This window comes from Juglans regia, chromosome 3, assembly GCF_001411555.2.
Source record: "Juglans regia cultivar Chandler chromosome 3, Walnut 2.0, whole genome shotgun sequence".
Taxonomy (NCBI): domain Eukaryota; kingdom Viridiplantae; phylum Streptophyta; class Magnoliopsida; order Fagales; family Juglandaceae; genus Juglans; species Juglans regia.
Window position 1 is genome coordinate 24,909,547 of NC_049903.1, and position 13,871 is coordinate 24,923,417.

Below are 13,871 nucleotides of genomic sequence, written 5' to 3' on the forward strand. Positions count from 1 at the left end.
CTCCACAATCACTGATCGTCTAGAATCATGCAACAAGTGATTTTCACGAAACAAAGAGCATAATGCATAAAATGTTGATACCTCCATCCGAAACTAGTCTTCACAATTATCCGAATGCCCATTCAAAAGCCTGATAATATACCCATCTCCTTGAATGCCTATGTTGTGTTGTGGCATTTGATGATGCCATCCCAGTTCATAGGAAATGATCCTAACAACGGTGATTATTTCATGCGCATTGTACTCATCACCACTAGAACACCCTTCATGGTTGCTACTTACATCTTCTCCACCCTTGTTCGCATCTAATGTTGGACTTCTCGGTGACCAAATATCAGTATCCATTCTCTAACACGTTCAATGAATTTGTTCAAAAAATTACGTTAGAATACACCCATGTGAAATATAATATATAATAATTAAATTATCATATCAACAATTCCAAACAGTACTATTAAATTAATAAACATCTTCAATATGCTCAAAATATCAAGAAACACACCATTACATTAATACCAACATAGGACAAGCATAATGGCATCTCATCAAGATGTTCAATTAAAGTAATTAATAATCTCTAATACAGTTGTATAGTAAATGACATCAAGCATTAAAAATAAAAATCAACAACGCATGGCCCACGATCACTTATGCTTGTCATCCATGGCTAGAAAACCCCGCTGGACCATGGGATCAAGTAAGGCATTGAATGCATAGTAAAATTTATCTTCCGACGATGGAGGCTGAAGCACCTACATCAATCCCACACAATGAGCAAACAGATCCCATCCGTCATCGCTGTCCATGTCAGTCTCAATCCCTTGCTATGCTTTGCTGTGGAAGACAGTTCTACCCTCATAGCACTTTCGTCATGCAATTGTTGTTTTCCTCATCTCATCGAGGAAGTTTGATAACTCATCGATCTACCTACTTGGCCCCCTTTTTTTTTTAGGGCAACATGACGAGTGTGTCGATGGTCTCATAGAAGGTGTCCTCATGTCCATGGAAACGTCTATGTCATCAATATCAATGGACACTCTTGATTGCGCGCCTAGTGCGGGGCCCTAACGTCACATCTCTTTATCTGGCTGAAGCTTCTCGTCACTACTTGGGGGTGGTTGGGTTGACGCTGTCCATGGTGAAGTGTACCAGTGCCGACTGATTGTAATACCCAAGCCCTACTACGTAGGTCTTTACGAAATTTTATTAATTATTTAAGTTAAATACTTTGAGATAAATATTTTTATTATTTTTATTATTTTATTTTAAGATGAGTACACTTTTTAAATCAAGGGTATATTTTTAAGATTTTGAAATATTTTCCCTTAAGCCCTTTAATTTTATTCATTTAAAAAATGACCCAATTATTCTCTACTATAGGATGGGTAGGTGAGGGAAATATCTTCCCACATTCAATCTCTACCATTCATCTCTCTAGCTTATGGGATAAGTTTTGACTAAAGCAACTAAAATCCTTTTCTCCCTTGAACCCGTAAGCTTCCTAAGCAAGCCACTAAATTCTTTTCCTTTTCCTTGCACCCATTGGTTAAGACAACAAAAGAGAGAAGAAAAATAAAAACTAATCCTAAGGCATTCTACCCCACACCCGTCGGTCAACACCCAAGGAAGAAGAAGAAAAACTTCATCTTTCTCTCCAAGAAAGCCATAGCCGACACAAACCCTCATCTCTTTCCTTCCTATTTTCTTTTCATTTTCAAGAAACCAAGTTCCTCTCATCTCCTTCAAGCTTTGTGACTCCATGGCAAGGGAAGAAGAAATACATTTTTCTCTCATCCTCTTCAAACCGTACGAGAACACTCCCTCCATGCCCATTTTCAGTTTTGCCACAAAGCTTATTTTCATCTTCAAAAGGGTGACATCTTGAAGGTAATAAACTTTTAGTTCACTTCTTAGCATGATTTCCATATGGGTTTCGATTTTCATCATTTACCTTACTCATTGATGTTTTGGTTTTAGGGATAACACAGTGCTATTATTTTGCTCTTCATCCACATGACTATTTCACTATTTGGTCTTCCACTTGTGTTTTGAAAGGAGATAAGAGCTTAAGGTAAAAATTCTAATTTGACTCATTTGTTTTGATGTGATTTTGGAAACTCACTAAGTTGTTTTAGCTTGTGTTTTGATGTGTTTAATTTCCTATGTTGAAAATAAATATGGCTGTCCTGTTTTTTGCCCAAACCGAATGGTATTATAGTTGTTTTGCTATATATTTTCCTATATTTCGAAAATACTATGTTATTATTAAACTTGGTTTAATCATAGGTGATAATTAAAGTGATTTTAAATTATATATGTTGGTATTATGTGCCTTGTGTTGAGGTTTGATTGGTAATCTATTTTTAGGATGCTAGAGGTTCGGTTTAGAGGTTTTGCTTGGATTTTGTAATTTTATATCTTGCTTTTAAAAGGTATTAAGTGAGTAAAGTATAAGTTTGAGTGTTTAAAACTTTAAAACTTTGCTTAATGAGTAACTTTGTTATACCTTACGCTACTTTAATTTTAATGGGATATGTTATCTAAACTATTTAAAATATTGCTTGTGTGGTTAAATTATAGCATAGTTGGTTTAGGTATAAGAGATTAATTGTGCATGGTATATTATGATATGTAAAGCTGTCCAAGTCCCCCTAAGCCCATGTCATGCCATGTCTTGATGTAAAAATAATCTATTTATGTTGTCACTCGTTTGGTTAAATTCTACCTAACCCAAGAGTCCAAAATATTGATAAGCTAACCTTTTTATAATGAGGGACTACAAGTCCCCCTAAGCTTGTTTAGTCTACATGAGATGCCTAAATATATTTTAAAGCTCATTGTTGAGAATTTTCAGATTTAATCTCTTAATGTCCATAACCCAAAGTGAGCTTGAACCAAAGAGACCTTGCTTGAAGCCTATGACTTTCTTAACTACTTTTCATGTAAGCTTTTAAAGTAACCTTTCCATGGACAGCTAGCATGTCTTAATATTTAAATTATTTCTCTTGTAAGTTAAGGTGATGAGTAGTCATTTGGGTTAATGCTAAGCATAGAAAGGACGTTAGATTATAAGATCGTGACTTTCTCTTTTAAAGGGAGGGCTAAAGAATATTGTATGAGTATTAACACGCTTATGCTATTTATTGGAATATGACCTATATTGAAGTTAGAAGTATCGAGGAGCATAGAGGTAAATAGCTATGACTATGCGTCTTACACAAAGTTCTCTTTATGAAAGAATGCTCCTCTCTTATTGCAAATATTCTACTACTGAAAAGAGTAAATGAATATAGTATGTACAAGCTCTTTCTTAATAGCCCCTGTTAACTACCCTATCGATTATAATTGTGTGTATGTGTATAAGGTAATGCATGCACGTAGGTCCAAGTCATGAGATTTCCATACATGCTCTCTCAATAAACTTATTGATTATTCCTATATGTAGTATAACATGAAAATGTATCTTGTTCCTAAAAATGCATGTGCATCGAAGTAAGAAAGATGATGAAAATATTTTTATTGCAAAGGAAAGGAAATGAATGTCTTATGCCTTATGCTTTAAGTGATGCTTTAAATGACACGAAGGAAACATTTTAAAATGTTTATATAAATTGATGTTTTAAACGACTGTGAATAAGTGTTTTAAAATGTCCCTATGAAGTGATGTTAAAATGTCCCTATGAACTGAATTTTTATGGATGCCATGAAAGATAATGTTTAAGCTCATACTTTTAAATGATGTTCTTCCATGAATGAGCTGTTAAATGAAAAGGACTAAAAAGAAAGGACTGAAAGGATTGACATGAATAAAAGAAAGAAATAATTGAATGAATGAATATTTTAATGTATGAAAAAAAGTAACGGCCATATGAATAAAAAAGGGTACTAAAGGAATGGGCAGATTGCAATACTGGGTAAGTAGTACTGGTAATGCACTTAATCCTGCCCTCTAACTGAAAGGGATTCCCAACCTGTTGCCATAGGCGGAATCCAGGTCCAAAGGAAGACCGTTAATCCCAACACACGAGACGTAATAGTGTGTACCGGCCAAAGAAAGTGAAACATGAAAGTATAGTTATTTCTTAAAATGTTTATACATGAAAGCATAGTTATTGCTTATTTATTAAATATTTATGTATGAAAATATGGCTTATTCCTTAAACTGTTTATGCATGAAAGCACTGTCCAGATTAGCAAATGTTTATGTATGCATGTTTTCAAAAGAAAAGATTATGTGATTAATAAGTTAATAGCATGGTGTACTGCTTACTGAGTATTCGACTCACTTTGTGTTTATGTTTTAAACGTGTAGGTAATGACGAAAAGGCTAGGGAGCAAGGCACTACTGTAGAGGGAGAGGTAGACGCTTAGTCTCTTCCCTAACTAGAACAATTATGTTTATGGATGATGGGTTAAGTTTATGGTCGAACATTCTGTTCGACCTTATATGGATGATAGGTTATGTTTATGTATAGATGTTTTTATATTGGGACGAAGTCTCTTCCTAACTAGAACTGTTATGTTTTTTTTATGAACGTATGATGGACTTTGAGAGTCTTTTATGGATGAATGTTCGAATAGAATGTCTATCAGGTGTTTCCTTTATTAAATCGAAAATTAGAATACACATGTCATGTTCATGCCGATCGCATGTTATTAGGAAAAAAAATAGAAAAGAAATGAAAGAAAGAGAAGGACATGTATGTACGTCGCGATCCCGCCCTTCCAGGGGCGGGGTTGTGACACTGACACACCAAAAATCGTGCAAAGCTTCGCATACTTTGGGCAGCCCATGGTTCGGAAACACTTCTAGTCCTATTTCGCCTAGTTAAAATATATGAAGTAACTTATTTGATATTGATTATGAGAAGACATAAAAATAGAAGGAAACATGTATTGATGGAGTAAGTTGGGTATTTCTTTTGTTCTGTCAGTTTAATTAGCTTACCCTTATGGCATTTTTCCAGTGCTCGTCACTGGTTATCATTGTTTTGGTGTCAGGGTCCCATTCCATACCAGTTTGCCCCATCAGGTTGGTGAACTGCCGCTGCCTCTTCTTCAGCCTTTGTATTTTGCCCCTCACTTGGTTCGCATCAAACACCCTTATACCCACAACAGTAAGGCGTTGAACGTACAAACCGTGATCCCTACTTGTGATATTCCCTACCCGTAGGGCACCACTAAGGGCATCCCCATACATCATCTCAATGAAAATATCCTCCATCCCATCCTCCCATAACTCACGATCAGTGTGTGTATTCTCTAAATCATCCATGTGAAATAAATAAACGCACATGAAGGATATATAGAAGACAGCCGTGCGTAATATAAGTACGAAATGCACATTACTTACAGGTTTGATGAAAATGACACATAGGCTAGTGAAGAATTGCAACAAGTAATATAAATTAATGCACATGAAAAGATGACCAAAAAAAAAAATTAACAACAAGGCAGTGGACCATACCTGCCGAGTGTGAGTTAGGCGAGAGGAACGCAGGTAGTAACACTATGAAAAACAAAAAAAAATATAAACGTTTCAGAAAAGTGGGTGGTAACATTGGGATGCATTGCTCTTCATCTTCTTTACTCTATATCTAACAATATCTTCTTTAAAGAAAATGCACACTGTAGAAAAACCATATAGTGCAGATTTCTATTTTTGCCTAAGGGAGACATAGCAACAAAGCAATAGAAAACAAATCAAAGCAACAAGGACCCAACACATAAATACACAGGCAAGCAACAGAACAAGTAGAAAGAGGCCAACCAAGTTCATTTTTCATTAACACACTCAATGCAGTACCACCAGCCACACAACAACAGGAAAAATGGGTCATAAACACACAAAATGTTGCAAATACTATCAAATCACACACTACAAGATAAACACAGCACCCACAAAAGCTATTACACTGCAGGAAAACATACATTGCATGAGTAATAACAGGTTGAAGGCATTTATAAACCCAGATGTACTGGACTGTGTATTTTCATAATATTGGAAGATGGATCCCTTCCCTCCATTTCCCTCTTCTTCTTCTTTTTTTTTTTTTTTTTTTTTTGATATTCCATTTGCCCTGCTTGTTTGTATAATAATCGATGTTTTTGTCACCAAGACTATTTGTGGAATTCAATCAAAAAAAAAAAAAAAAGAAAGGAAAAGGTTATTGGTCTTCTTGTATTAAAGGAGTAACTAGAATGTAAAAAGGATAATTTGTTGTCGATGAGATAGAAGAAAAAGTAAATCTAGTAGGATTCAAGATTGAATGACTAACAACAGAAGTCGTAAGGACTAAATGCAATTATAAAGGCCTGGATGGTACCAAAACAGTGGTCGTTATTCCTTACAGTTGTGCCATTATTGAAGACATCAATAGGCTCGTGGAGCTAAAGTATAGATGGTGACAGAAACATAAAAATTGAAGTCTTTTTAGGCCCTTGCTTCAGACCCTAACGAAGGCACATTAGCACTATGCTCCATAACTGCAATTTGAGATAAATAAAACATCATTAATATATATATATCAATATATATTACATGTGTCAATATATATATATGATCAGGTATCATGATTCCCAAGAAGCAAGACTTTACAGTTTATAATGAACAACACAATTCAAACTCTAACAAAGGAGTGAAAATGAAAATCATACCATCATATCATCGTATGTTTAAAACAGTACTTGGCCTTGCAATTAAAAAAACATAGAAACATCAAACATATATTATTTGATTTTCAATATTTCTCTTAGCCAAATTCCTTTACACCTAAGATCGATCTTCTTCAGTTCCAACCCTTATATATATATTTGCTTTTATTTTATTTTTTTCTCCCTGCTGACAAAATTATGGCCAATCATATATAATTCTCTTCGAGTTCATTGACAAACTAAAAGTGCATGCATGCATATGGGTGTTACTGCCCTGTACTCAGGTTTTGAAGTGTAAACATATGCATACACGTCATTCTTCTTGTTTTTTTTTAAAGAGATAGAAATGCAAGCAGTAGTACTACTACTATTAATCATGAAATAATTGCACTGAAATTAAGAAACATGATGATGTTGTTGTTGTTGTTGTTTTTTAACCCAAGAGGCCGTTGGCCTTGTAGACTGAGCACAATTGCACCAATATCAATTATATCAGCCCCTTTAGAAATCATCAAACGGACCTGAGAAATGGCAGACTCCACAGAGACAAGCTTTCCACAATCACTAAAACTATCTGGGGTCACATTAAGAATACCCATGACAGAGGTTCTCAGTGACCAGTCCCATAATCCATTTTTAATGGTTGTAACCCTTTTCATGCCTTCCTTCCCAATAAGTCATTCACCACCCATTTTCTCCCATAACTCAGAAAGTCCACCATTACAAATGGTCTCTCCCAAATTCTTTCATGGGGTATAGTTAGAATATCATAGTGCACCTTGAACTTTCCATAGAACAATATATCCAAGTCAATGGGTCTTGGACCATACCTTATACCAAAACTTTATAGTTTGAAGCTTCTCCACCAAAGACTACTAAAAAAATGTTGTCTAAAACATTTGGCCTGATTTCTTTATTTGGGCCTCTATTCACCAAACCGTACCTTGAACTTGAAGGCAGGTTTGTCAATGCTAGCAAAGGCATAATGTGCTTCAGTTTAAATTACATCTAAGCCTTTTGTAAGGAAAAAAATAGTTATGGTATATTTTGTCTTTGATAAACACAGTTACCTACTCACACCTTATTCTCTGAAGTTTGAGAGCCCGTCATGTATATCATAGGTTTTCATGATTTCTACTTACCCAAAAACAAATGCTCATGATTCTATTATGGAAGAAAGTGCGTATACAACCAACAAACTCAACAACATCCAAAGCAAGTCAAAGTCTACCAACATCTTCCATGAGTGGGGTTTGGCTGCTTTATTTTAAAATCAAAACTTTCAAACTAAGGAGACCAAAAACCAAAATAGATCGGAAACCCATAATACCCAAAAGTTCAAAAACCAAGATAAACCCAAACTCAAGAACCCTAACGGTTCAAATAATCCATACCTTCTATCCGAGAGAGAGATTGAGACACCGAGAGTGAGAACTGAGAGGGCTGAGACTGCAAGAGGGTTGAGTGCAAGAAGAGGATGAGTGCGAGCTGAGGTTGAGTGTGAGAAGAGGCTGAGTGCGAGCTGAGGCTGAGTGCGAGTCTATGAGAGGGCAGAGTGCGAGAGGGCTAGCGTCTGGAAGAAGACATGTTTTTTATAAAAGAAAAATGGCATCGTTCGGTTATCTGGTATTAACCGATTTAGCCGACTTAATTCAAAATTCAAACGGGAGTCTTCCATTCCGCACCTGTTCCGTTTCGGTCGGGTAATTCAAAATTGTCGGGTCGGGTTGGGTCGGGTAAGCGGCTTAAATGTACACCCCTAGCTAGTGGATGTGTATTGATTACAGAAAATTGAATGCTGCCACCCAAAAAGTCCATTTTTGTCTCCCTTTTATTGATTAAATCCTTGAACGTGTAGTTGATCACCCATTTTATTGTTTTTTGGACAGTTATTCTGGTTACTATCAAATTAAAATTACATTAGAAGACTAGGATAAAACCACTTTCACCTGTCCTTTTAGTACTTATACTTTTCATAGAATGTCATTTAGATTGTGTAATGTCCCTGCTACTTTTCAACATTGCATAATGAGCATTTTTAGTGACATGATTGAAAATTGCATGAAAGTTTTTATGGATGACTTAACTGTCCTTGGAACTTCTTTTGATGCAGGCTTGCTGAATTTAAAGAGAATGTTGACCCGTTGTGAGGAAAAGGAACTGGTTTTGCATTGGAAAAAATGCCACTTTATGGTACTTTTAAGTATTGTCTTAGGGCATATTATTTCTTCCAATGGGATAGAGGTTGATCAGTCTAAGATTGAATTACTTTCTAAGTTACTTACACCTAGGACAATAAAGGATGTTAGATCATTTTTTGGTCACGCAAATTTTTATAGGAGGTTTATACATAATTTTTTTGCCATATTTAGACCTCTATACAACCTCCTAGCTAAAGATGCCCCATTTGAGTGGACAGAAGCCTGTCAAGAGACCTTTAAAACACTGATTGGAAAGCTTATTTCAGCACCCATAATGCTGCCACATGATTGGGATTTACTTTTTGAGATTATGTGCGATGCTAGTGATTATGTTGTAGGTGTTGTCCTTAGACAACGAAGGAAATGGAAGCCCTATGTCATTTACTATGCTAGTAGAACTCTAAATAATGCTCAAATGAATTACTCAACCACTGAAAAAGGGTTGCTAGCTATAGTTTTTACTTTGAATAAGTTTTGTGTTTACTTGATTGGTTCTCCTATTACAATTTTCACAGATCATGTAGCCCTTAAGTACCTTCTCACAAAGAAGGATGCTAAAGTGATTAATACGATGGATTTTAATTTTGCAGGAATTCGACATCACCATCAAAGATAAGAAATGAGTTGAAAATGTAATGGTCGGCCATCTCTTGAGGCTCACATTTGAGGACACCACCAACCACATGCCAATTAGGGATGATTTTCCAGATGAGCATTTATTGCCAACTTTAAGCCAAGAAACACATTTAACTATTTTTTTTTTTCATATACCTACATTATCCATATCTCTTTACATTGGAGTATAACCTATACACTGATCATATCCTTTATACTTCCAAGTGTGTATTAGATGTGGAATTCTTTTTTGTGAATAATAAAAATAAAGGGGAGAACACAAGTTACTAGTTGTTCAAGTGAGTTAGCTTCAAAGGCAGAAGAAATACTAAGGTTAGGTAGAAATAGCAAAATACTAGGGTGATATATAATTGTTCTCCAAATTATATAAAAAAAATGAAAAAAATAAAAAGAAAACAAAAAGAAAAAGAAAAAGAGGCATTATTCTATGATTTGAAAGGCTGAAAAGTACATCAAGTGAGAAATGTTGTTTATTGAGATGTTTAATAAGATTCCTTAGGTATGTACTTGTAAGTTTTTAAATTATTTTCTTTTATTCCTTTTTTTTCATATAGCCTAACCTAAGTCACATTACAACTTTTTGTTTTAACCGTTCTAATTCCAAGTAAGCCTGTGGAAAGAATGGTTGAATTCTCATTTGTTAGTATTTCTATCATAAGGTCAATACTTTCTTGTTATTTGTTTATAATTACCTAGATCTCTATGTGATTATGTGTACACCACTTGTCAACTCCATAGAGAGAGCCTTTACACGAAACACTATTATACCCGTGAGTTATGGAGTTGAATCTTTTGCTTCGGATGCTCTTGATGTTGCATGTGTCAAAGTTAGTGGTAAGATGGTTATGACTTGGAGAATACACATACTCTGTGAATTGCTATAGGGGGATTGATCTTGATGGGTTATTGGATTCCTTAGATTGTTTTGATATGTGAGTCTGGAAAGTGTGAATTAATGACCTATTTTTGTGATTTTCTTGTCTCTTTCTTCTCTTTTGCATAGAAATTGCTAGGGACTAGCAATAAGCAAGTTGGGGGTGTGATGAGTGCACAAAAGTGCACTTTAAATACTTAATTATTGGACTAGAATGCTAAAATGTGAATAGAAATCATAAGAACTAATTTGTATTCTTGAATTCAGTTTCTATTTACTTTTAGATATTCCTAAGCACACTTTTATATTTCATTTTAGAATCCATAAAAGAGAGTGCTAAAACCCAGTCAAATTCATAGGAATTTTTCAATTGGAATAATTCCCAAAAGTTTTCAACGAAACATGACTTTTGAATTGAGTAAGACTTTCAAGTAATAAGAACTTTTCATTTTCAATGTGGGTTCAATTCAATGTGGATAGACATGTGGACTTTCAACAAAGCAAGGATGCTTCAACATGAGAAGACTTCAATGTTGGGATAACTTTCCAAAATATCAAATAAATGATAACTTCAAATATGGTGGGTTTGAGAGTAATTCGGATAAAGAAAAAAATAAATAAATCACAAAAGGAAACTGCAAGAAGTCCAAGTCCAAAACGCGCTAGGAGATAGCTTGGACATACCTTAGTGTTTTGATCATAACTTTCCACTCATACATCCTATTGATGTGATTCCTAATACGTTGTAAAGCTATTTTAAAAGGCTACAAATTCGTATTGATAAGCATGTCTAAATTCTGACTCTTGAAGCGCATACGCGGCTACCATCTGAGTCCTAAAAGTTAGGTGATTTTTTATATGGGAATGAGGAAAACGTTAGAGTTTCTTTTATACCCGAGAGAAGCATATCGATTAAGTTTTATTATTTAAGATTCTAAGATTGAATTCTCTATTTTTTTTTATAAATTTGAAACAATTATATTAAATCTTGTTATGGTTTAATTTCGTTGAGCTATAGGATTATGAATATATGATTGTGACTTAAACAATTGTTTTTCATGTCATTGATGTGATCTTTTGCATAGTATCATCTTTAGATCTGATATTCATTTTTATATATGAAAACTATGGTTTGTAAAGGGAGAGAATTAAATTTGAGAAAGTAGATAAATATAATGACATATCTTCCAATTAGGAATTTGGTGCTATAATTCTTAATTGTGTATATAGTTTGGATTGAGAAAGTTAGAGTATTGGATCCAGTTGATGGAAGCCTGAAGCTTTACTTGCTTTTTTATATGTGCCTTAATCTCATTTTAATTACGTTCTTTTGGTAGAATTTTCATATTATTGTCATACTGTCATTTAATATTTTCCTTAATCTTGCATCTTATCGTGTTTCTTCCGACTTCTTGTGGATTGACACCCTGAACTATACTATACTACTACGTAATAGTTTGGGCATAATCATGTACACACTTGAAGCTTTGAGAATAATAAGGGAAAGATTTCACATTCTGCTTCTCGGTTGGTTATCGGGATTTGCACAACTCTACCGTGGGGGTTAAACATGGAATTTCATTATTATACGATGATATTTTAGTTATGCTATGCCAAAAGACTTTTGAATATGTATATTTTTGAAGTGTCGCTTTAATATTTTTGATAACATGTTTTGTTCTGCATTATGTTACTGGCTCATGTTTACACATTGGTATATGTTCAATGTTTACTAAGTTGTTGATAACTCACCCCATATCTCCACAATATTTTCAGATGTTTTGGTTGTTACAGCTGAGGAGCAAGAATAGGAAGCATGAGCAAGGTTATGTGAGCTAGGGGTGAGCATTGACTTAGTCGAAGTTGGATTCTCCTAAATCCGACTCCGACTCTGACTTCGTCGGAGTTCAAATTTGAACTCCAACTCCAACTCTAACTTGTGTAGGCTTTGATTCGACTCCAACTTCGACTTGTCGGAGCGGAGTCAGATTTGGATTTTTAGCTTTGAGCTTTTTTTTACCTTCACATTTAGCCCATTTTTTAAGGAAAAAAAATTATGGGCTTTCAAATTTCAATTTTTACAAAAAGTTAAAATTAAAACTAAATCATTCACTGCTAATTTACTTCTATATTAATATCAAACTTATTTTTATACTAGACTTATACTATAGGGTTTAATTACATGTTATCATACTATAGTCTTATATATTATTTTTAGTTTCTAATTACATGCTATTATACTATACTATTACGTGTTATTATATTATACTAATGTCTAACTTATTTATAACTTATTTCTACACTAGACTTATTTCTAGTGTCTAATTACATATCATTATACTTTAGGAAATTAGTATTATGTGTTATTAACTTATTTTACTAGAATTATTTGTTATTTCTATACTAGTGTCTAATTTATTTATATACAAGACTTATACTATAGTGTCTAATTACATGTTATTATACTTTAATAAATTAATATATGTGTTATTAACTTATTATACTATATTTATTTTAATATTAGTATCTAACTTATTTCTATACTTGATTATATATGGTAGTAACACTATGATGTTTAAATATACTAAACTATTATTAGTCTATTTATATTTTAGTATAAGTATATTATTTTATAATAATTAGCTCATACTAGTATATTATTGAATTTAACTATATAAGTTCTAGTTATATAATTATATAACTATACTAGTGCATATGATAAATATATAGATGAATACATATTTTTATAACACATACAATATCGGAGTCGGATTCAGAGTTAGAGTCGGAGTCGGCGAGCAAATTCGGAGTTGGAGTTGGATCAGATTGGAGTCGGAGTCGGAGTCGATCCAGCAACACCTCCGACTCCAACTCCAACTGAAAAATTAAAAATAAATCCAACTCTAACTCCTTTTTGTCGGAATCAGATTCTGAGTTAGATTTTTAGATTTTTACTCAGCATTAATATAAGCATGGTGGATTAAGTACCAAGATGGTACTTTGATTATTGTAAAGTTTTATTCAATAGATTTGTTTTGTTTTGTTGACTTAGTATTTTGAAACGTTGATGCTTATTTTAAGACTTTGTGGAGTCTTAGAGTAATTATATTGGAGTAGTTTTGAACCAATAAGATATATGTTTTATAGAGACTTTAGGTATATATATTATGTTCTTGGGAGATTATTTTTAAATAATAGGAAGTAACTCTTTGAACCTCTGAGTATGGGGCATTACAGCCATACTTATATTAGCATGATGTATTATCTCAATTATTAGCACCATATTGTGCCATTGGGTCTTGAAACTTCTGCCCGCATTTTTGTTTTCAATCAATATCACCTTTCATTTTTTCTAACTAATTCTATTTATGAATTCACCATGAGTTTTTATTCTTTCTTTGTAAACCATGAGTTGTTGGATATATTATTCAGGTCTTTTTGGTGGTGCGAGGGGCTATTTCTTTTTCCTTTTCCTTTCCTTACTTCTTTTCTAAGGGATATATATA

The 13,871-nt window shown here is 33.8% G+C and overlaps 1 long non-coding RNA gene across 1 annotated transcript; it reads left to right on the forward strand.

The window, feature by feature from the left end:
• The first annotated feature begins 1,730 nt into the window (after nucleotides 1-1,730).
• Nucleotides 1,731-4,408, forward strand: LOC109011994. The gene is made up of 3 exons (XR_001999401.2): nucleotides 1,731-1,887; nucleotides 1,978-2,071; nucleotides 4,313-4,408. It is a non-coding gene; the product is annotated as an uncharacterized LOC109011994 (long non-coding RNA).
• Nucleotides 4,409-13,871: the final 9,463 nt, after the last annotated feature.